Source organism: Manis pentadactyla, chromosome 3 (assembly GCF_030020395.1).
Source record: "Manis pentadactyla isolate mManPen7 chromosome 3, mManPen7.hap1, whole genome shotgun sequence".
Lineage (NCBI taxonomy): Eukaryota > Metazoa > Chordata > Mammalia > Pholidota > Manidae > Manis > Manis pentadactyla.
The window spans coordinates 98,314,279-98,339,802 of record NC_080021.1 but is presented as its reverse complement, the minus strand read 5'-3'; the positions used below and the strand labels follow the sequence as shown (position 1 = coordinate 98,339,802).

Genomic DNA, 25,524 nt, shown 5'->3' with positions numbered 1-25,524 from the left:
CAGACTATCCCGCCTCTGTAAGTCTACTTCCTCATCTATAGACCACAGACAATGTTCCATCCCAAGTGTTGTGAGGAAATTGTATATGAAAGAACCTTGGATGGCTCCCTGCTCAAGGTAGGCTCTCAGTAAATTGTAACTAGTTTAAAAAACAACAAAAGAAAGAAAGATTACTAGGTTACCTGAGTCAACGTGAAATGACAGGATTCATGATTAACAGGGTTATTTGGGATAAAGAGGTTTAGATAGACCGAATGATATTCAAAGCTTCTTATGTTACCTCCAAATTTCTCTGTTTTTATTTTTTTAACCAGGAACATCCAGTCAACATTTGCTACATCCTGTGATAATCTCATCTCTGGCACTGCTCTTGTCTCCTTGAAATCCATGTGGCCCTGATTCTGCACTGTCGGCTCCCCCTGCGCAGAGGAGAGTGTAGGCGGGGACAGGAATCAGGGAAGGGACCTGGTATCTAAAGGAACTGTCCTCGTATCTGTTGGCCGCTCTACACAGGTGAGCTCATGTAATCATTTCTACTATTATTTCTTGGGGTTTCCAAGTGGTGGTGCTGGCAATGAGGGCTATCTCAAGTCACGGGGTGTTGACGGTCACTTCAGAAAAGCAATGAGGAAACAGGTGAATTAACTGCTGTTGGAGACCTGATATTGAAGATGGTAACAGTCCTTTATATTTGCCTGGTATTCTGTAGTTAATATGATCACATTTTAAACATTTGTTTAGTATACTAAATCCATGAGATGACAATTATTTTGATCCGTATTTATAAATGAGCTACTTGCTGTATGTCCTACCCAGTAAGCCAGACCTACACCCTGGCACTCATCATCACGTTTTCTCACCTCATTTAATGAAAGAAGCTCGACTGGCTCTACTCAATTGTGATAAGTTATAACCCTTTAGGATTGAATGAGGCACCAAGAAATGATGAAATTCAGGCCTATGCACAGGTGAACAACAAGTCTGTACCCTGTGATTAACTTGTGGCTGCCCCTGTACTGGAAACAACTGCTTTTAAAATCCTTTCCAAATTAGGTTATAGATTGCTGCAGTCCCTCCACCTCCCCCAACCCACCACCACCATCAGATTCAATAGCTAGCATTTAGTGAGGGTTTACTATGTGCAGCATGCTCTACAATTTTACCTCTGTCAACACTCAGAATCCCCCTGTGGGTAGGTGCTACTTTAATTCCTCCTTTACAGATTACATGAGGGAAGGTCAAGGTCCTACAGCTAGACAATAAGTGGTCAGGTCAGGAAAGGAACCCAGATAATTTGGCTCTAGAGCCATTACCCAGTCCACAGAGCTAAAGGGGACACTTGGCCACTGCCATGCATCATGCAAACACAATATAAACTTCCAGTAATTAATTATTCTGAGAGGTTTAGTCAGGCTTCCTGAGGATCAATGGGAACAGTTCAATAACTATTTATCTTTGCTTCTTAAAATGTTTGGGGAAAAGAAAGAAAGAAGTCCGGGGCGTTGGTACCAAGGGTAATCAGGTTCACTATGACAAATCAGTCACTGTGACAAGGGGTGACAAGTTCACTGCCACTTATGGGAAACCTGCTGGTCTGGCTCTTCCCCCAGGTGTGAGGACAGGAAAGCTGCACAAAACATGGGGTTTGTTGGCCTAACTTTCGTCAGGTTCCTGGAGGAGACCTTCTTGTGACACCTAGGTTTCAGCAAAGTCTTCAGCAGGAGTATGCTGTTTTTTCATTAAGTGAATTGAGGGAAGGAAAACAAACCCAACTCCTTCCACTGAGCAAGGAGCCACTTAGTTCTTGCGTGACGGTGGGGGTTGTTTGCAGCGGTGTGCTGTGTGCACTCCCGTTCTGTTTGCGCATTTAGCATTGGGCTAATTGTGCAAACATGGTGCGTCAGAACTGCTCCTTCTCCACTTCTGAGGGCCCTGCAAACATCACCAGCTGGAGTGCAGGGCTGTGGTATTGTTCCTGTCCCCACAGTGGCTGGGTCCAAGTGGCACCTCACTCTGAGACTAGCCCAGTGCAAGAGGGAGAAAGGCTAGTGGAATGAAGACAACATAAGCAGAACGACCTCACGGGAATGTGACACTGATCAGCACCACCCAGTGCAAGGCAGTTTGCAGGGAGCAGCTTCATGATCAGTGCTGCCGGGCACTCAGTGCTTCTCGATCACATAAAAATGATTAGAAGAAGTCTTAGACTTGTGGCTGGGGAAGTCACCAAAAAGGCAAAAGAGTAAACAGAATAGAAGCATCTTTGGTTCAAATTTACTAGTGTTCTTGTGCTTCCTGTTTAGAACAAGGTGGCACCCACAGGTTCAGATCTGGCTCTCAGATGTGTTTATTTAAAACTTTAGGAACATGAAGAGAATTAGATTGGTTTGTTAGGCAAGAAAGCATTTCTAAGTGGCTTCTTCTCCTTTTGAGATCTCATTGCCCATATTCTAGGGATAATAATTATCTCCTCTCCTTGTCTTTAATATCAAATATGAAGTCATATAATTTAAATGAATGCATCTTGTCACTGGAGGAAAATAATCATAGCTCATGAATTTGACAGTATAGCCTCACTGGGAAACAGCATTCTGCCATTATTTGAATTATTTATAATGGTTTAGGAACCCTGGGATGAAGAAGGAGTGAAGAAAGTTTTCTAAGCAAATTAATATTCACAAAGACACTGACAGAAGCCCATAAAATGGTGTGTCCTTTGGAGAGAATTGTGGAAAAATCTATTGGATAGAACATGCTTTGATGGATTAAATAGAAAGCATATCATTTCTGCCCTCTTCCCTCCAGTGACCCTGGTTCCTTTCTCTCTGTTTTTCCTTTTTATTTCAATCATCACATGAGATCATGACTCATTGTTTCTGCATTTTACTTCCTTTGGGTCAACATGACTTAAACACTAGTGAAACCTCTTAATATGGAAGGCAAGAGGTTAACTATTTTATACATAAAATGGTTCATTCCCATTTACATGAGACAACTAAATATAAATTTATTTTTCATATAATGGGATGAAATTTTCTTTCATGAATAAAAGTAATGGTCTATGAAGTAGTTTAAAAAGGCATTCAAGAGGCTGTTTTGATTAGGCGACTATATCTGAGTAAGATACATTATTTTCTTAATAAGTTTCATTGCCTTTGATGACTCCTCTCTCAATGGGGGAAAAAAACCCAAACAACCCTAGTAAATTAAAGGTACAGGCTAGCACATTAAAAAAAGTTCCAGTGGCAGGACACAAATTATTTTATTACCACACCAACTGAGCCACTGATACTTCACAATTCATGAACAAATTTTCCATTACTATAGAATCATGCTTTTATTGACTGTTATAAAATCACCATTTGTATCTTTTTTATCCTGCTGTGTTTCTATTTTATTGGAGAAGTCCTGTAACAGGTATAACATCAGCTCAGATTACCAAGAAATCTATAAAATAGCTTCCTGCTACTACCTTTGGTACAGATTGAAAAAGTACATTATGATCCCACTGAGTCTCTGATAAAAAACTGTGATTCGCATGTCCACGTGATTTATCCTTATCTGTTAGACAGCTAGGCCCTAGCTGCTCTATTAAATTATGAGAGCATTTCACTGGTATTGATTAGTCATGTTAGGCATAATTAAAGCCTCTGGGTCATGAAATTTAGGAACAAACATTGGTAATAAAAGCAAAAAAGCCAAAAATGCTGCAGTGAATAGGAAATTTCCAACATGTTATCTTTGTCAGTGTGTTGGTTGAAAGTGACCACTTTGATCCCTGATACTCAGAGAGGGTGACCACTTGGGTTAAAATGGAAACAGGGAGAAAAATAAGACAATAAACTTAAAGTAGCACTAATAGCCTCACTTAAAAAAAAAAAATTACAGCTCCTCCACAAAAAGTAAAAGGAACTGGTTTTTAAATGATCAGTCTCAAAATTTTCATAAATAGTAAGTATGTATAACATGAGAGAACTTTCATGAACGACTGGAACTGTATCTTTTGAATGTTAATTGAATATCATGGATCAGAATTGCTGTTGAGTATCAGTGGTAACAGAATGTTTGTCCATGATCAGATCCACAGGCCAGCTGGGAAAATCAACTGGAGACATTCTTATTTCCTTCCACATGGTTTCTGCTGCTGTTCACATAGAACTTTTCTTACTAATGAAGACTGTAGTTTATTTTTAAAGTACAGAGTGAACCATATCTGGAGTATGTCAACTTTCATGACTTCAAAAGAACAGGTCATGGGGCAGAGGTGGAGACCATTTACCACAAAGGAGGACATGCCAGGAGGTTCAGTCCTCCCTGGGCCCCACGGAATGAATGGCTTTCTGATCATCTGTTGCTTATAAATGCAAATGACATTCTGGTGTTAAATATCACTACTTATAGTCTCTTTGTGTATAGCTATTTATTCTTCTCAGAGAGTTTTCAGATAGCTCGGCCTGTCTTATCCTTACAGCAACTGTCAAAGACAAGCAGAGAGAAGAGTTACTTTACTGTTGAAGAGAACAGTGTTTATGTAATAGGACCAGAACTCAACCTCATGTCACAACACTTCTACTAGAGTTTTTGGCTAATGTATCAGGAATGTTTGGTTTCATAAAACAATGCTATGGAGATTGATACCCCCTATCTGAACCTACAATGCTATGGAATATAGATTTAAAAAGGGAATTGGTTTAAACATTTCTTTTCATTATAATGGAGTAAACAATAAATATTGGAAAAGACACTTTCATAAAAAAATGGAAAATATCTTTTGACCAAGACAAAGTTCAGTAACTTAAAAGTAAAAGAAGGTTACTCATCAGTGAGCAAAGGGGTTTTGATATATGAAAACATATTTCATATATGCCATTTGATTATCTAGCTTAAGGGTTGAGGCTAGACTGTTGAAAATTCCATGGAAATGGTGTGGAGCAAGAACATTTTTGTTCTAGTTACTAAAAAAATAAAGGGTCCACTTTCTCTCCTTCATGGCTCTTGATTAACTACCAATGTCCTGTTTTATATCACGTTTCTGTTCTTTAAAATGACCCATAAAGTTCTTAAAATGTTAACTTACTTTCCTATTGACACATTTAAGATCTCAGAGATGCTTTGTTTTTATTTCTGATCGCTCTTCAATTGGTTATGTCTTCTAGGATGTGCACTTTAAATTTCCTTCTTTCTGTCATCTAAGTCCAATAATAATCTCTAAACAAACACTTAAAAACATAGGAGAGCTCTATAAAGTCTTCCAATGATGCATCTTTTATATGGTGGAAATAAAACACTTTGTAATATAAACTCTTTTCAATAAGTTAGATTTTTTGGAATATATAGCGTTTTAAGTGTTCTCGTTTGTGTGGTGTAGGGATGAGAAGAAGAGCATATTGTAGATCTAAGCCAATATAATTATTTGTCAATTACAATATAAGCATGCAGATGCAAAGGGAAGCAATTCAACATGCCCACTTTTATATTTTAGAGAAGTTATTTTCCCTATGATTAAAAGATATCCCTTGTAAGGAACTCATCAAAAATTCCCTGTCCTTCTAGCACTGAAATGATTGCAATTCTGTCAACATGTAGTAGGGGCATATATAACCTTCTTTTATTGTGTCAGCCTAGAGGCATCCTTGATCTCAATTGGTGTGAATTTCATTTAATTGCCGAACTGTGGAAAGATGCAAGGTAGATTCTGTGATTTTTCCCCCCTTGTTCACACTTTATTTTCCTCTTGAAGCTGAACATGTCCAACCAGCAGAGCTCTCTAATTCTGCTGGTAATCTCTAATTAGTTATAACTCAGCTCCCATTCTGTTTTATATTTCAGGTCAGTATTAGTACTGCATGCTTTTTTTATTTCTCCAGATGGAAATTTCTTTACCAATGCTGCTGCTGCTGATGTTGGCCATAACAGAGTAATTATAGACAAACCAATACTGATATAAATGCAAAGAGTGAGCTTCAGAAAGTTGGCTAAATATAAAGGTTGCTCTTGAGGGAAATTTCATATTTTCTAGTGGCCAAAAGATGTTTGATATTGTAGGGAAGAATTGCATTTTAAATCACCATCTGAACATTGCCTGAAAGCAGAGTTTTATATTGATCTCATTGGTCTGAAAGCATCTATACCCTTATTTCCTTTTGGTGCTAGTTAGATTCATTCATGATGATTCATCCTGGCCTTGATTAAACCACATGAGAATACTGGCGTCACTGGCTTCTAGAGGTATCCAAAACGTGGAAGCAGAGTGACATGACATATCAGAATTGGGAGCAAGCTACGTGGAAATAGGAGTGCACCTGATCAGTTCATATTTGGACCTTAAGCACACTCAAGACTGCTTTGAGATTGTCTGCAGACCTCAAGATGGATAAAGGCATCCTGGGGGTAGACAGGCCCATGATAGAGCCAAGCAGTTGGTTTATTAGACAATATTTACTTTATCATGCTTTCTTTCCCACTGTTTGGATTACATCTAGGTAGCCTACCCATCAGTGTTTATTTAGCTTTTCTAAATTTTTTTCTAGCTGTCAGGCACTGTTCTAGGCTCTGGGGATACAACGATGAACAAAATAGCATCACTGCCTACAAGGGGCTTGTGTTCTAGCCACGAGGGCAGACAACAGATGTGTAACATGTACATAAGAAAGTTTCAGGAACATGCTGTGATTAAGATGAAGAGGTGGATGTTCTCTTCGAATAGCAGGGTGGGCTGCCTTTCAAGGCAGAACCACTGGAGCTGTGACCGTCATGATGAGCAGAGCACCTCACGAGGATTTGGGGACTGAGTGCCATAAACATGAGGAATGGCTAGCAACGGGGCCTTGTGAGCGAAACAAAGTGGTGTGTTACTTAACTGAAGTATGGGCAGTGTGACAACTGTGTTGAGTCAGGGCAGGACGGTAGGAAGTGAGCGCCAGGTTTTAGAAGCCCTGCAGATTTAATAAGAATTGGATTCTACCCCAAGTATAACTAGGAAAGCAGAGGATTTAAAGCTTTAGAAATACTTTGTTGACAGTAACTATTTGAAGACTATTGCATTGATCCTGGGGAGAGAAGCCATTGGTTTGTGCTGGGATGTAAGAGTGGAGAAGGTGAGTAATGGCTGGGTTGGGAACATATTTTGGAGAGCTGGATATGTATGGGAAGCAAGGCAAGGATGATGCCCTGGGTATTTGGGAGAGGGTTAGGGGTGTGAGTGGACTAGCAGATAGAGGTGTGGTTGGAGAATCAGTGGCTGTACCTTGCCCATGTTAAGAAGCCCATTAGATATCCAGGTGAAGATGCCAAGTTGGAGTTGGATAAAAGAAGGCAGAAGGCAGTGGAGTGGTCCAGGCTCTGGAAACAGATCATTGCTACATGGACTGCATCAGAAAACAGTGGGGCTGGATCAGCTCAGACAGGAGGAGGAGGTGGTGTGAGGAGAGGAGAACTGAGGACAGGGTCCCATAAACCCTGAAATATTTATAGGTTTCGTAGAAGGAAAAATCTAGTAAAGAAGTTTAGGAAAAAAAAAAAAAAGGCCAGTGCTGCTAAAGCTCGAGGTGAGAACTGCCTGCTCTGAAACTCCCATCTCTTGTGAGGGAGCAGACCTTAGCTGATGGGCTCACCTGGGGGGTGATCTGCAGCATAAGGCAGAGTTAAGCCATCCTTAAAAAGTGGCCAATGCCTCCCTTTCCTGTTCGCATAGATTCCAGCTCTCTGTATTTAAATCTTACCAGTCTCCAGGCAACTTCCTAAGACGACAGCCGGGCTACAACCTTTTGAGATGAGAAAGTCAGAGAAGAAGGGCACCCAAACTGTTTTATAGTTCTAGCCTCTGTGACTTCTTGGTTTATCTTAGAGCATCTGGGCTGTTATAGCCAATTTGCTGTCTCAGGCAGAGGTGCCACTGGAGAAGGGGTAATGGTGTCCCCAGGGGACATTGGGCAATATCTGGAGACAGAGGCAGGCCTTCTAGGCTGTCACACTGGAGGTGGGGGGCAGGGCCATGTCCGTAGGTGGGGGGCAGGGCCACTGCTGACCATCCCACAACACACGGGGCAGTCCCCACAGCAGAGAATTATCTGACTGAAATGTCAGCAGCGTTGAAGTTGAGAAACTCTGACATAAAGGAAACTAAAAATCGTAGCTAATTCTCAGCATTAGGCTGCATTTTAAGGTGCATTGAGAATACACTTGCGTTCATTCATTTGCCTGATGATTATACTATTGCATAACAAAACCCACGTCTCGGTTTTATAGCAGTTGTTCCACCTTTGAAAAAGAGAAAGTGAGAAAGGTATCCCACTAGAAGTACACAGAAATGCCCACCACTTTCTATGGATTCTACTGAGGCATTTTAGCATTTTAGGTGAGGTTTTTGGGTTGCTGATATTGCAAATGGAACCCCTGCTGCTGCTGAGACAACATTTGACATTTAAAGTCATCCTCTGAGAGGAACAAAAATGAAAAAAAAAATCAGATTTTAAGCTCTCCAGGTAGTGGGTAGGCAATGTAATTGATTTTCAATCAAACAACTCTCCCCCTAATCTTATTATCCGATCAAAAATATACTTCTGCTTTATGGACTCATTATGCTTCTAAGACATGCAGCATATGCTTAATCTGTGCTTCTTTAATAAGCGATGCCCACTGATTAAATTGCATTTCCTACTTCCCTGTAATTATTCCGAATTGGAGATATGAAATCCTGGTCTTAGGAAACTTTGGCCCAGGACACTAATTATCCCCAGATGATAGTGTCTCTTATTTCAAATCCATTTCTTTACTCCACTTCTTGATTGTAACAACTTTAACCTGCTTGAAGATTTTTCTTTGAGAAATGGATTTTTTCCTCCCATTATTCCGCTTCAAACATACCGTTCCTCTGCCCCATACCCTTGAGAGGGAGACTGTTTTTCATTTGCTTTGTAAAGCCTTCTTTTAGTGCCATAGGAGTTTGAGTCCTTGCAGAGTGGCAGGCTGGGCTCCGTGAGTTTTCATGAACATTGTGGAATCCTCAGTCTAAACATTGTTACAGGGTCAAGGAATCCAGTACCCAGCAGAAGCCACAGGAAAAGGAATGGACCAAACAAGTCCTCTTCGCCGTGTTAGTCACCAAGTGCCAAGGCATTAGCTTCCCTGGGGGAGACTGCTCTTGCTTCCCGAACAGTGTGACTTGGAGGGGACACTGAGGACATTCTTACACATATCAAACAATCAAGTTCCAAGCCAGTAAAAGGAATAAGAGAACACAGATTGATCCCAACTGATGGAAATAAAAACAAAAACAAAACAAAAAAACCCTGAGTGCTTGATTTAAAAAAAGAATACTATAATAATAATTATTTATTTATTGATGGATAGAACTGAGTCAGTTGGTTTCCTTTGGACATAAGATGTTCCACCATATTCATGCCCTCTTCCTATTAAACAAGCATCAATAGGACAAAAGAAAACAGCTCCCCTCCCCTCAGATACAAAGGAGTTTGGACAAGTGTTATTTTAAAAAGTGAGTATCTCAGAGGCCTTTCCACATTTCCATCAAGACTCCCATCATTACTGGTGCATAGTCACTTCCCTTTCCCTAACTTCTCCCAGAAAAGAAGGAGCATTCCTTAAACACAGGAGTTTTTGCCAGCTTCCAAATTGAGGACAAGAGTTAAAAGTGAGGACAGAGGAGAGATCAAAAATTGCAAAATCAGAATTTTCAGAGAAAAGAATGCTAAGAAATTTGGAAGGGATTTGGAAGAAGGACAGGGGAAACTGGAGCTTTCTTTTCAAAGGAGTCCCCACACGCTGGGCCTACATTCCGTCTGAATGTTAATTACAGTCTTTACCTTGGCATTTTGCTCTCATATCAGGGAAGCAATTACTGGCCTAATTCAAATTCATAGCAGCCATTAACAATGAACAAACAGATACATTATTTTAATTCCATTTGCTGCTTCCTTTCTGCTGATGTATTGACCCATGAAGCTTTGACTGGATGTCCTGTAATTGGCATTTGGCAAAGGTTGTTATCATCATCATCCTTTCCATATATGAGTGTTTATTAAGCATATATTGCATATATAATACCTTGCAAAGGCAGGCAGCTTAAAGACCATAGGCCAGACATAACCTTTGCCTTTATAAAGTTTATGTAACAATGCTTTCAGCTTTTAGATAAAAATTCAGACTGTGTGTGTGTGTGTGTGTTTGGGAGGGTCAAGCCGATACCAATATGCTAACCAATTCATTATTTCCTAATTTAAATATCATTCTCAACCATTCTCAATACATTATTTCAATCATACATGTTTGACTTTATTCTTGGCTCAATAATACCATTTATATCAGACTCCAGGCAAGATCTCACAATGAGATATAGTTAATAAAAGAGAGGAAACATGAGAAATATCTGTAAAATGGAATAATCTATAACCCTTTCCCTATGATTTCCTCTTCTTTCTTGAGTCAATGACTTTTCTTATCATGAAGCTCTCTAATATTCTCTTCTTTCCTATTAGTTTTACACATGGACATGCCTTTTGCTATGTTTTCATTTGGAGGCATTTTTTATGTGCCAAGCCATTCGTTGGCTTTTCCCTTTTCAGGACTTTTTAATTGAATGCAATTGTCTTTTGTCCCAAGACATCAGCCCTTACTCAAATTAATTAGTTGGGCCAGAAACAGTGCCCAGATCCCACAGCACCATGATAATGATAATCCCATGAGCTGTAGGCTAGTCCCTCGCCTTCGTGGATCTCAGTGTCCTCATCTGTAAAGCAAGATGATCTAATTCAAGAGTATCTTCCAGCTCTGGGATTTTATTTATAGATCTATTTAAAACACACATTCATTATAGTTTCTAAACATGATCCTATGTTTCTCACCTTGTGGACTGAGCCAGTGCTATGAATGAAATACTGTGCAACAGAACAATTTTACTGAACAATGCCTTGATGTTTCCTCTTTCATGCCCTTTAATTTTGCTCCTTGCCTCAAACACTTGGTGTCTCATGACTTCTCTCCCTCATATCAGCTCTGAAAGCACAAAATGTGAAATCCTACTTATTCTGTTGTTTGTGTGCATTTATTTAAGTTCATAAGTTAGGTCCACATCCCTGAAGTTCTCTGTATATAGAGTCGAGCAAAGTGCAAATTTAGATGCTTACTAATAGTTGATTTAAATAATCCAAGCCTTACTAAAATCAGTTTATAAAGTCTGAAATGCACAACGCCTGCTATTAAAAGGAAATCACTGACAAGGAAATCATCTTGTTCAACCCTCTCACCCGGTGTGGGAATCCCATGTACACCACCCTTGACTGATGGTCATCCAGGCTGCTTCGGCTTCAACAGCGACCAGTTGCTCAGAGTCTTGTGAAGAGTCGTTCATATTGATGATCAACTCTGATGGGGAGAGATGGTTTTCTCTTTGTGAACCCAAAATCTGCCTCCTGGTACTTTACCAATTTTTTCTAATTTTGCCTCTAGATTAACAAGGAATGCATCTAACATTGTCATCATTCAAGTATTAAAAAAGTATCATTTCACCTTTATCTGACATTAACTTCATTTGATTGACCAATTTTTCTTATCGTAAATAAAGAAATATGTTTTTACCCTGCTTGACATAATCAAAAGCCCCCAATAGTATCAGATGGCTAAGCCTTTGCTGATATTTAATAAAGTGCCTGGAGATTGAGGGTACACACTCTGTTGGAAAGTTTCTTAATCAAATTGTGCACTAATTATAGAGTCTGGCTTCCATAATTAGCACCCTAAAATTGGGTTATTATTTATATTTCCACTAGAACATTATATTCAAAGAGCCAGCATTTCAAATGAATTTGAATATTTAACCCAGATTGATACAGTGGAAGAAAGCCAATCACCTCAAAAGTCAGAGCTCATGATTTGAATGTTTACTCCAAGAAACATTGGAAAAACAGACTTGTTTTGGGAAGAGAAAAGTCTGAGCTGTAGGCCAGGCATTGTAGAATAGTTGCTTTCCTACTTAGGAAATTAAAAGCTTCCTGCACTTTGCTTGGTATTTTTGTCTGTTTCATCTGCTCATATTCAAATCAGTAGAAGACACAGAGAGGAAGTCTTTAGGTGGCTGGTACATCTAACTGCATTAAGTCTCGGCAAAACTATATAAAGTTTAAAATTGTAAAAATCTATGTAAAGAAAGATCACTGGACTAGGTTTCTGGAAGATTAAATATCATTCTTAACTCTGCCACTAACTTCTGTGACCTTTGACAATTCACGTGAGTTCTTAGGATCTTAGTCTCCTAATCAAATCTGAGTGAATCTAGTTGAGTATTTGTACAATCCATTTATGCTCAACAATAATTTTCTCAAGGAAGGATTTTGAACTACTTGCAAAGTTTAATCTGTGTGTCCTCTTGCTTCCAGTTAGGAATAACTGGAGGTTGTTGCATTTGGTTGAGAACCTGCTAATACGCCGTAGGTACCTTTTTTCCATAACAAACTGAGGCTCATGCCTTTTATTACTAAGGAAGTAGAGGCTGAGTGAGTGGTGAGTCCAGTACGAGGCTGACAGGCTGAGGGTGGTGATGGGTTTGCAATTTCTTTGAGATCTCGGTTATGTGATTGGCCCTGGGTAAGTCTGGGCTCAGTTTTCCTAAAAAATGTAGTTGAGGCAGCAGCCTTGAGAAATATTCTCTCCACTATTTCTACAACTGGTTACATGGAAGGTACTCAGACAATTTTGGCTGAACTGAATTCAGCTGAATTTAAGGTAAGTCTGACAAATGCTTTATCAGTTACTACTATTGTTCCTAAAGAGGTAATCCATTTAGACAAAGCCAATTTCAGTCATTTAAAACATTTAATGACTTACAAAATTCAACATATGCATGGATATCATAGAATTCTCCTGAGATTTTTAAAGCTGTGAGGGTTGAGCAAGCTAAATACACAAATCATTGAAGGAGAACAAAGGGGTGCAGGGTTTGCCATTCTAATAAAAAATAAGTGACCAGAAGGATACACACTGACTTCTAACTTGTGATAAATTACTCTTGCACTGCATCATGTTTAGGTAATACTTACAAGCAATTTGTGTAAATGAATGCAATTTGTGTTATATCCACATAGCCAATCCAAGTTTTTAATACCAACTTTCTCATTTGGACGGTTCTCTTACATCTATAATTAGAGCCCTTGTCACTAATTTCTCTTGCTTCCCTAATTCCATGGGTTAGTTCCCCTTTTTTCCTTCCCATCTCCCCTCCATCAGTGTCATTATTACTTTTTGGTACCCCCCATCTGGCTCTTTGAAAAACTTGGGGTCTTGCTGTCATTTTATACTGTGAGGGCCCATGAATTCTATCGTGTTCTCCTACTTGGCAGAGCCTTTTTATTTCTGCATTCCCTTTTCCTTCCCATCTTGCATGTTCTGAAGGCTGGAGGTCTTCCTCCACACAGTCAACACTGAGCTAAGTAAGTGGAGGACATTGGAGGAGAACCCTAGGGTGGGCAGATGGGCTGGAAGAGTATCAGACAGGGGCAGTGGCCTCAACAGGCATGGGGAAAGTTGTAAACTTCCCCTACATCACCAGCATCCACCCCTCATCCATTCACCCATTTTTTTCCCACTGAACACAAATTTGCTTTGTGCCAGTTACCATGTTAGGTACCAGGGATGACGATGAATAAACAAACATGGCTCCTGCCTGCACACAGCTTATGGTCTACATGGACGATCCCATCAAAGCAATATGATTAAGTAAGTACCACTGGGAGAAGTGCACATAGAAAGGACTGCAGCCCAGGCTTGGCTTTCTGGTGGAAGTGTCATCTACGCTAACACCTGAAAAATAAGTCTGAAATAGCCAGGAGTTGGTGGGGAGGAATAGAGGAGAAAGGACAGCTCCAGAGGCAGAGACCCTTGGAAAAACTGGCAAATTGAGGAAATTTAAAGCAGTTCAAAGTAATCCATCCTGATTCTCAGCAGAGGAGTGACAGGGGAAATCCAAGAAACTTCTGGGGGAAGATATGGCCCCCAACTCATACTCTTTTCTGATCTGCTAAGTGTTAAGTGAATAAGTGAGGACTCTGAGGATTCACCTAAGAGTTTTGTGTATGATTTCCCATTTGTTGACTCTGTGATACCGTTAGTCCCCTGGCCCTGCCTGGACAGTCAAACAGAGCCTTTCATTACATAATAGGAATGAAATATTTTAAGTGCCAATGATTCAGAGAGTTTCTCCATTGCTAAGAAAAAGCTCCACCCTGAGCTTTTCCAGTTTTATATAGGGAAGGAGGTGGCCTTCTGTACTGTACTGTGTTCAGGGATGCTGAGCCAGGAGAAAAGACAGGAAAATGGGCTTCACACATTCACCCAGTTTGAGAGCTTCACAAATCTGTCTGGTGACTTTCTGCTCATTCATGGAAGTCTGAAGGGAAGTGAGAATGGATAGTAGGGGAAATAAAAGGGAAAAAAATTCTTCTACAAGCTTCTTCATGTATGCTGGGATGGTCTGGGGGGGTGCATTTTAATGGGAATGCTGATATTTTCTTACCATTAAATACTATGAACACCACTGAAACTTCTACTTCTGTGGTGAAGGGCATGTGCTGGGACCCAATAGACATGATGTATCAGGACTTCAGTGCAGAGTAATAGCAAGATGAGGGAGAAAGCAGTGTGTCTGCCTGGGAGTTAACTAAGCCCAGATTTTCTAGCAAAAGAAGTCTCTAAGAGAAGCCAGAGAGTGTTCTGCTGCCACAGATACTATCACTGGCCTTTTAATTTTGTAGTTTGAAATAAAATACTCCTGATGTGTATTTGAGTATTAATTATTATATTATTGTTCATTATTTCTGAAAAGTAATAACACGTTTAATAAAATCTGAGCCACAATAATGAAAATCATTTAGATAGTTTCGAGCATTTCAACCTCCTGAGGACTTCAATTTGATTTCTAAAATACAGTAGAAAGTTACTAATTCAGACTAATGACAGGGAGCCCCATTGTGAATTACCAAGTTTTGCAGATGAGTGGGTATGCAACAGACAGAAAAAAATATCAAGGAAAGTAAATCACGCAATATTCTTTATCCATTTGTTTTGACAGTGGTAGTTCAGACTTAACAGTCTATGATAAAACTGCCCTGTATATCAATAAATGTATTGTCACTTGTTTCACAAAGATAACTCAGGGACTCAGGGACTACATCTTTGCTCAGAGATAACTTGGGAGCTGTGGGGGTTTCAAATAATTATCCAGCTTACAGAGTACTGAAGTGAGAACGAGGGAAGTTTTACTGTAAACTCAAAGTGAGAAAGAGACATAAAGAGATATTTTAATCAATTTTATGGTTGCCATTTAGCATTACTACAATATTTTTTCTCTGCAATCACAGACTTTTCGAGGCAGTAAGATCTCATATATATTCTCTTACCCAATCTCCTACTCTATTAAATTGTTGGATTGATTAGGATCTTATGATTATTCCTTCCAGAAAGAATGAGGTCCAACTTAATTACATATAATTGTCCCTTATCTGAGAAAGGGCTACATATTTTTGTGTATGCAATGGGACCCAGACCCCAGGGTGATGTTGGGATTCAGAATCTCATTCACCTGGATTTTTATTACCTATCATTTTCTATCATGTCCTTCTCCTCTCCCTTCTATTAATCTTGATGAATGGTTCTCAGCCCTGGATGTACACTGAGCTACCTGGGGTGCTATTTGCACACATCCTTCCACATGTGCAGGCATCCTGCCTTAACTGATGATTGAGAGCCTTTGTGAGACCACTCATAGTTGATAGGACCCATGTTTAGCTATGTTTTGTGCTGAATCATCAGTATTATATTCTATGTCCTCAATACAGCCACACGGTGAGGATAAGGGTAGACCTCAGGGTAGGCGGTGGTACAGAATAAAAGCAAGAGCCTTGGAATCAGCTGCTTGCTGGGTTTGAATTCTCACTCTACCATTTACTAGCTGGGCTACAAGCTGAAATTTACTTCACGTGCCTTTACTCAGGTTTCCTCATCTGTAAAAATGTGGGTAATAAAAGTATCCATCTAGGCAGTGGTGATTCAATGAGTTCATACACATGAAAGGTTTAGAACAGTTCTCAGCACAGGGAAGAACTGCAAGCTTGTTAGTGCTATTCAAAGGGATCTAGAAGGTGTGGACAGAGGAAGCCAAGACTCTACTTTAGAATGACCGCCCGTTCTGTCAAGGTTAGGTGGGGCCTGCAGGAGACAGCAGAACCGCCAAAAACTGTCAGGAAGAACAGGTAGACACCACCAATGGTTTTAAACAGTCAGTTTCATTCACTCTTTTATTTTGTACTTATTTTGGTGAAGAAAACTGTTAGACAATGGCCAGGAGAATAAAACTGCTTACATGTAAAGGGAGATACACCTGAGCTCTAATCAATTCCATTCATCACCAAAAATGGATCTGAACTAATTAGAGGGATAGCTAGTTCTTAAAATTACCTATGGAAGGAACTGCTGTAGAAATATAGTAAGCTTGGTGAAGACGTCCCAAACACTGACACAACTATAGTGATTCATTTGGGTTGGTGGGATGGAGGCACCTCAGCAAGGCTAAGTTTCAGATTCATAGGCAAGAGTCACATAAAGGGGTGAACCAGTGAAAAGGACATTTCTGGCAAGAAAAGTAAGTTAAGCATCCCACCAATATTCCTCTCTATAAATAAACCTAGATTTATTGAGAATTTGTCCATTGTTCTTTGTGGATATTTCTCCTTCCAGGGGCAAAATTTACATTTTAGGTCTCTTTATGCTGTTCCACCTCTATTTGTTTTGAGCCAGGCAGGCTCATGGAGTAGAATGCAAGTTTAGTATTGGCTTAAGCTAAAACTAATCAGGGAAGCAAATCTGCTGCTCCCCACAAAAATCAAACATTGCATACCAGAATCATGTCAAAACGACTTTTAGATTGTCTTTTACTTGGGAATATCTGTACTGCAGCTCCTTCAATTACCAAGTCTAATTTGGAGTTGACTGCAAATTTTAAGCACTTTTAGCAGGAGTAGTTCATGAGTCATTCAGACTTAATCTAATTCATTTGTACAGTATTTCTTGGGCAAAGGTGGGTAGCTAGGGATTCGACTAAGTATGGAGAAGAGGAAAACTGCAGCATGAGGGAACTTTCTAAACATCTTGAAGGGAGGTGAAAAATCAGACATGGCTCTCCTCGTCTCCGCCACATCCTTCCGTGTGGTTTGCCTAAGTTACCTGCTAGCAATGTGTCACTGTTGCCCTCCCCTACGGCTCTCTCTGCACAAACACACAGAGGCTATTTGGGAAGGAAAAGCCTGGTTATAACAGTACTTGCACATCTTATGTCTACATGCATCCCCATATCATGTACATCCTGTGGAAACCTGGTGACCGTGGAATGCGGATGTGATTGAAAGGGCACATGCTAATCTGGACCCTGTGACAGCACTGCAGCCATGATTTACGGTTGCAGATGGTTGACAACTCAGCTACTGAGTGAAAAGAGGGTGATGGGAATCTGATTTGATCAGATGACCCTTTCTGACATGTGAACAAAGAAACCTGCATATCTATTTTTAACCAGGCTCTGGAGAATCCAGTAATTGACATTTGGTGCTGAGGCTCACACTTGTCCCAGTTCCTGGGGACATTTGCATCTTTGTCTGATCTGGGGTTTCGTCTGTCTAATCCTTCTGAGCAGGTTGGGAAGTCTTGGCTCTGACAGAAGGCTCACAGAGAACTCCGCCACCACACACGCCCTGCAGCCTGCCTTCGTCCTCTGGGCTGGGGCTTCAAACCTGGATTCTCATGTTTTCTATTCTAGGAAAAATGCAAACACTACTTTCAGCTTTCATGAGTTGCTGTATCTGAGCATCACTGATAGATCCAGCTTTGGATTTCATAGCTGTTAGTTATCAGAGCAGGAGAAAGGGAGACATCAAGATTGGATCCTCGAGTAGAGGTACAACAAACAGAAACAATAATAAAGCTGAAACTTGGTATCTGGGGGCTCCATGCAAACTTCTGTCATGCAGGTTGTGCTCAAAATAAATCATGAAGTCTATGATTTTGATTTTGGGGCCTTCAATTTGTCTCCCTCTCCTCCTCCATTGTATTACTCATCTTGCGTTACCCACCTTCCTATCTTTGGGCTTTATTTTGTTTTTTACTACCCAAAATCTCTCCTGATGAACGGGTTCAATGACTGATCCATACTGAGGTATAATACACTGATGGGGTTCATGTGCTACTTCTTAGAGTGTCTTTTTAAAGCATTTTAACAAGGATAAAGTCTTCAAGCCAAAGGTGTAAACTTTCTGTCCAGGAATTCCAGATATCTAGTGGGGGTCATATTTTCAGTTTAAGGTAAAGATTGGAGTTTTTTTCTAGGAATTATTCAAATGTCAACATTTAACTACTTGGATTCCATTTCTCTATACATAAGACCAGTCTCCCTCTATGGAAGCCAAGGATGTAGAATCTGGAAAATGTTTTGATGACATCATTTTTTTTTCACAGTTGAATGATTGCCAGAGCAGTCATTCAGAAAACACCAGTCTCTTCACTCCAGCTGAAAGCCAGAAGCAGTTTATCATGGCTCTTAGAATAAAGACAAAATCCCTAAGACAGTCAGCAGGGCCCAGGAGATCTCAGCCTTCTCTGGCACTCCCGCTCTGGGTGGCTTCTTCCAGCTCCTCAACCATGCAAACTGTTCTGCCCCAGGCCCACCTCTTCCAAACCAGGACGGCTGCTGCTCCTCCGGTCTGGAAAGTGCATCCTCACCTCTCACTTCCTCCCACCCCTATCCCACCTGTCTGTCTAGATAACTGCAAATCACCCTTCAGGTGTTGCAAGAAATGTCATTTTCTCAGGGAATATTTTGGTGATTGGATCCCATCCCCTTGCTTCCTCTATTTTTCCCCATTACAGCTCTGGAACTATTTGCAATTATACATCTATTTGTGCCATTACTTCCTAAATGTCTAAGTAACCATCTCTACAAGCACAAAAATGGCATATGAGTCGTTCGCTTCTGGCATCCCCATCTCTAGCATACTGCCTGGCTCACAGCGGGCAACAAAAAGCAGTTATGATATTAATGAGTTTATCTATGGGGCTGACAAATTATAGTGAAACCTGGAAGTTTTTTAGAAATTCTCTCTCCTTATGGAATAATGATTATCATGGTAGTTAATTTAGTGATCAGAAAGAAAAGTGACTTAAATGGACATCTTCAAAACATGTATTAGGTTCTTAGGTGAATTTAGTATGTATGTATGCATATTTATACATAAATAAATGTGCGGCATAATTGGGATAATATTTAATTTTTCAGAGGATCTTTTTTGCATCTTCTGTCATATTTGCTCATCAAAAAAATCTCTGTAAGGAATCTAAGGCATTTTATTGTTAAGAGATTAAGATATATGTCTATATATCTTATTGTAAGATATGTACATATAATATATATATACTATTATAAGATATATGCATGTCTTATAATAGTATACATCTATTATATATGTAGTATATTATATAGTAGATATATACTAGTATATATAATGCACCAGTGTAAAGTGTATATATTATATATACATTATATTACATATCTCATAATAGCATATGTACTATATATAACTAATTTGCTATTATGTAATTGTATATTATATACACATTATAGATATTATGTATGTGATGTATATACAAATTTATCAGCATATCATGTATATTTAGTTAAAACCATACTTCAGGCTATTTGCAAAGACAGAATTCATTGCTGAATTTTATAGCCAAGAGTGATGGTGCAGACAGTGCTAATTCTATGTGGGTGTTGTTGAGAAGACTGACCTAGAGAACCCTTCCTTCTGTGTTGGCGTGTGGAAAATGGCTCTTTAATTTTTGCCCTGTCTTTTGCTATTTGCTTATGATAATAAACAGATGGGTGTCATGAGAAGTCTTTCACTGCTGGCTTTTCTGTGAAGTGAGAGAATTAAAGCAGAAGTTAGTTGGGGAAACAGCTGAGCACATTTTGTCTGTTGCATAAGTGTGTGGGTTGGACCAGAGCCCCAGCCATGCCATTCACTGAGAAGGCTGCTCCACAGTCCACATGGATTATTCTGAAAATCAGTGGGCATGTGATTTTAAGGAAGCATATGACGTTTTTGTTTAAAAGTAGATGGAATTAGGAAGACCAGAGAAAGGAAAGTTGCATATAAATATCTTCTACTTTGCATCTAGGACTTTGCTCAGCACTTTCATATTTTACCTTTGAGGTTTCACTCCTGCACATCCTGAGAGGTGTGGGCACTGTTATTGACATCTTACAGCCCAGAAGCCGGTTAATGTGTGTAATGTCACAGGAGTCTGATCTGTAGAACTCTGTGCCCCAGGAATCAATTCTGTTGGCTTAAGATCTTTGCCTAGAACCATTTTCCTGTTAAAGCGGATATTCCACAGTAGATTTACTGTGTTATTAGTTGAGTTTCTAGGATTTATGAAATGAAATGACTGGTATCATGTCAGGGCTTGGGGTTACCATGCCAGCCTTCACTGAGCTGTATACAGCTCTGAGTTCTTCCATCTTCCCTGAAGCAGTGCTTCAGAGCACTCTTAATGAGATGGGTTTTCTGTGGTCCTTCTTATTTGCAATGGACGGCTGTCATCTGAGAGGCACTTAGGTAATTTATCACCAATTCTCAACACCTCTGTCCCACTGGAAACATCCTGGAAAAAACCACTACCATGTTGGTACTTCCCAGGCTTCCATGTTGGCTGGCACTCCTGGCTTGCTATTTATTAAGCTCAACAATCATGTTATACTCTACCTCCTCTGAAACGCTGATCGAATGCTTGCTCTAGGTGGACTGCTACTTCTTTTGCCTTGTTCTAAGGAAGGATGTTGCCATACACGTCCCATAGCATGATAGCAAACATCTTAAATATATATTCTATTATCTAATCTATAAAACCACACTGTGAGACAGAAAATATTGTGATCCTCCATTTTTGTGTGAGACAACAAAAAATTTCCTCGAGGACACACAGCCTGAAGGAGACTGAGCTGAGATTTTGCATCTAGGCACACTGTCTTTAAGGCCTGAATGACTGCTGACTGGTAGGTATACTGATGGGATGCTTGACAGGCACATGTGGGCTTCCTGACTTAGTTGTCTACTTTTATTTTGGAAAATCAGTATATATCATATGTAGTGCGTTGTTTTAGCAAAGATGTGGATAACTCTGAGTAAGATATGGAGACCACTTTAATAATACAGAACTGATAGACAGGAGACCGACATGTTTTATATAACTCAAGCCTCAGACAAAGGAATTTCAGACTGAAGTACATTATACCCTAGATGGTGAAGCCTGCAATCCAGACATTGCAATGAGCCAGTCAAAAGAGGTAAAGTTATGAAGTTCTGGAAATTGTAAGTATCAAGTAGGAGAATGTTCTGTCAGGGAGGAAATGCACATAAGTTTGGAGGGGGAAGAAGAGGAGAGTTCAGACTTTGGAGAAATGACAGAAGGAGAAAGCACATTAGTGACCAGAGGCTGGTAGCCTGAAGCAACTATGTGTGCATATCACCTCTCAGCTCCACAGAGCTGGTCACTAAGTTTTATTCTCAATCTTGCTTACTCCGACTCTAGCCACAAGTATCTGCCTGGAGCTTGGACTGTTATCAACCTGGGAAATGTTTTCTGTGGGATTTCATGTTTGATTTCAATAAAATTTGACTTGAAATTCAGTGAAAAATGTTAATATAGAATTTTGTTAGAATATGTGTATTTTATTGAATCTGTAGCATAATGTGGAATTTCTGTTTAAAATCTTTGGCTGAATACAGGGCTTTCTTTGAGGAGGTTGAGGTACAAGTTATTTGCTAATCAGGGGTCTCTGGCAAATATGCCATGGTGATGTACATGACTTCTTAGGTGGTTGCTTAGGTACAAATTCATTGGCATAAAAATCTTTGAGTAACTTTTGTTAATATCATTAGCCTATGTGTTAAAAAACGTTTCGCAGTAATATGAAGCATATTTAAATACTATTATTTTTTCATACTATGATTTTGTTAAATATACTTTTCTTTACCTGATATATTGCAAAGGAGATATGAAATTATGGCACTCAGAAAAGATGCCAGTTGTCGTCTAACAGCCAATTAAAACATCAAGGATTAATCTTAAGTTATTGATTCAACTTTTAAGGAAACTAAATGCTATAAATCTCATAAAGATGCTATGATACTTAGTGGTCAGGGAGCACTGCACTGAAGTGTCTGTGTTGCACCCAGGATTTTCTCTGTACTGGACAGGCAGCAAATATCCTACTGGCTTAGTCCATTGTGCTATAAGATCACCTGTAAATCTGGTATTGAGTTAGCCACAAAGAGGAGGAGTCTGGGCAGCATTTGGGCAGCACAGGAGAACAGGAATTATAACCTGTTTGCATCTGTCTTTCTGAGTGTGGTCGGTCGTGGGAGTGGTGTCTTTGAAATCTCATGATACTGCTTCACTGCTCCATATATGAAAAAGCAGTTCAGGTTTGTTTATAAACAAGCATTTCATCTTCTATCTTACAGGGCTCTGCAGAAAGGGGTATCTTGCTAATTCCATGCTGAAGGCACAAGACCTACAGTTCTCGTCTTGAAGCCAGAACACAGTGCCTCTGCTAGCATGTTGAAATGAAAGGGATGCAGGTAAAATATCCAAAAATCATAAACTCCACAGTGACCATAACAAAGCAAATTCTACAACTCAGGGAATCATTTAACTGTTTTGATGAATGTGTTCATGAGTTATAAATGTACCTGTCACAGAGGCCCTTGATGGGCGTATGTGGATAGAAAGAACAGCTGTAAATGTTTTAGATGCTAGAATCACAAGTTAGAACAGAAGGAATGATTTTGCTATTTAGTCTTTATGAAGGCCCACTGCTCCTCCTAGCAGAAATTCCCAGACTTTTGGCTGTTCCAATCATTTTCCCCCTCCTGTTTCAAGTGGCAAACTGACAATGGAGTGTAAAAGTTGGGGGAATAGAAAATATGTAAATGTTGCATCCCAGGAAGACAAATTTCAACCCCTTAAGGTCCTTTAAATAGCATCAATTATAGAAATTAGACACAAAATTTAACTTTTTCATGCTAATAATGATTTCATAAAGAAAAACTCATTAGTAAAGGTGACAAATATGAAATTCTATTGGACATTTAAATTCCAGAATCTCACTGAATGCTCCAGGGAGATATTTACCCAGCCATGACTCTCTGATGTTATTAAGGAGTAATTTATTCAAGAAAGTCTCCATTCATGGGTTTACATAAGAACAATAGCTACTTTACAAAGGCTTGTGTTCTTAGTATAGCACATACCTAACTTACAATGATTTTTGGTTAAAATTTTCATTAGGTTGGTTCAATAGTATTTGATAATTTTAATTTAGTTTTATGGGATCCCAGGTTCCCATTTATAGGAAGAGAAAATGAATGCAGAGGAAATAAATTTTTAAAGAGCAAATTTATCTCTCAAATGAGCTTGGCTAATTTCAGTAGTAAATCTCAGGTGGAGCAAAGTTAACCTTTAGTATTTCTATAGCAGACCTTTTGGGCATAGACTCTGGGTATCCATTAAAAAACAGCTCAGATTTACAGCATCACTGCTTTGCAACTATGCTGATTTGTGTAGTGATTTTATAAGAGACTTTTATTGTGAAATACTGAAATGGAAAAGGGGCTTAAGCATAGGGTGTTTTCATGGGCCTGCAGAAAGGAAGGGAACAGTGGTCCTTAGGCATAAATCAGGTCTAGAAAAGCAGAACCAAAATAGATGAGAGGTGAGAGCTACAGTTTCCTGAAACAAGGGTTTAGTCAACAACTACCAGAAGTCAGGAATTTAGGTAGGAAAACTGACATTTAAGTTTCAGTTAAAATGTGAAATCAGGGCAGACTCAAGAGTCCCAAATATAGATGATGAGAAAAACACATGCTGAGATCAGTCACTAGAGGGTGGACCAACCCTGATGTGATGGGGGAGTCTGCCCTACTTGACAGGAGAAAGGATGAACTAACAAGAGGTTATGACACACACACACACACACACACACACACACACACAGAAAATTAAGGTTTTATTCAGCATTTACTTTTCCTGTTAAAGCTACTTGGTTTATACTCTATGGTGAAAACTTCGAACTCCTTTCCAGCTAATCTGCAAATAGCAAAGGCCCACGTAGAAGGAAACATTCCTCCTACCTGACCAACAGACTGAAAAGACCTGATGCTCTTTACCAACAAGAAAGTGCAGCTTCACACAATATGGTCACCATGTAGACAGAGGAACTGCAAATAAAATTCCCCATCATATCACACAACAGGGTCCTGAAACTGCAGCCATGGTTTGCATGGTCTGCTGAGACAGCTGTGCATGAAAAAGAAAATTAAAGGCATCCACCCTCTCTGCTTTGCCATTACCATTCCAAGCTGGCCTCTTTTCTCGGACTCTTCAAGGCAAGGAAGCAATTGTCAAGTCAAGCTAAGCAATTATTCAGTGAATTTGATTAATGTAGAAAACCAAACTAGATTATTTGGTCTTCTGATGTCAGTTTTTATTTACTAAAGTCCTACTTGTGTTTATTTTCTTGGCCTAGCTCATGCAAGTGCCCTTAGTCTATTAGGAAACAGACTGCTTCACACCTACATCTGGAACAGTCTTCTTTATCAATAGGAGTCCTGGGCTGTAAACTCAGCCTCCTATTATTAAGTCAGGATTCATATGAACATGTCTTAATGTTTTAGGTCTTGGCCCCTGAGACATCATATAAAACCTTTGAAACCAAAGACAAAAGCCCTATGTCTTAGCTGCATATAGACTATATAGTCTGTCTAAAATTCATTCTGCTAAGTATTGGAAATGAATCTACAGAATACATTGTGCGATTGTCTCTGTCATTATAAGTTACAGCTGTGTATTTTATTGTATATAATGAAATGAGATGATAGAAGTGACATCTAGCTTTGGATTTCACTGTCTAAATCACCCATTTTATTCATTGTTTGGCAGCTAAATGTCTTTTTAACATTGTGCAAAGTTTTACGATTTAGTGTTTGCCTAAAGAACTCAAAGAATGTGTTAAGCTATGTTACTAAGTAGCATCAGAGTGTGTTACGTGAAACCATCAGAAGACTGGAGTTTGCTCCAATTTGCTCCAGCCTCTTAGAAGAAGGGAGCAGGGCCAAAGTTTCATCTGATCTATCTACCCTTGGGCCCTCATTCCCAGAGGCACATCAAACCCAAGCTATGCACAGAGCAAAGCAAAGGGTCACCTCTTTCCTGACACTACCTCTAACTTGCTCTGATGACCATTTCAAGCTCTTCTTTTCTCCCAAGAAACTGACATTTTGGTCTCTGGTGGTCATTTATGGTTAACCTCCTGCCTTGGTAAGACTCACTGGACCAAAGAGAATTAAAGGCTGGTTAAAGTCTTGGTGAAGTAGCTTCCACGGCTGTGATTTTAAGGCATCTGTGGGG

The 25,524-nt window shown here is 39.6% G+C and overlaps 1 protein-coding gene and 1 long non-coding RNA gene across 4 annotated transcripts in view; one reads left to right on the top strand and one right to left on the bottom strand.

Moving 5' to 3' along the window:
• CELF2 (CUGBP Elav-like family member 2) overlaps positions 1-25,524 on the bottom strand; it is a 722,220-nt gene that overhangs the window by 519,155 nt on the left and 177,541 nt on the right. The gene's annotated exons all lie outside the window — the stretch shown is intronic.
• LOC130682908 (uncharacterized) overlaps positions 6,934-25,524 on the top strand; it is a 29,106-nt gene continuing 10,515 nt past the window's right edge. For 2 of the 3 annotated variants that reach the window (XR_008996353.1, XR_008996351.1), the window contains exons 1-2: positions 6,934-7,097; positions 22,581-22,697. This is a non-coding gene — a long non-coding RNA (uncharacterized LOC130682908). Of the gene's footprint in view, positions 7,098-13,133; positions 13,729-22,580; positions 22,698-25,524 lie in introns of those variants that run through there. The other variant, XR_008996352.1, reaches the window with a different exon arrangement.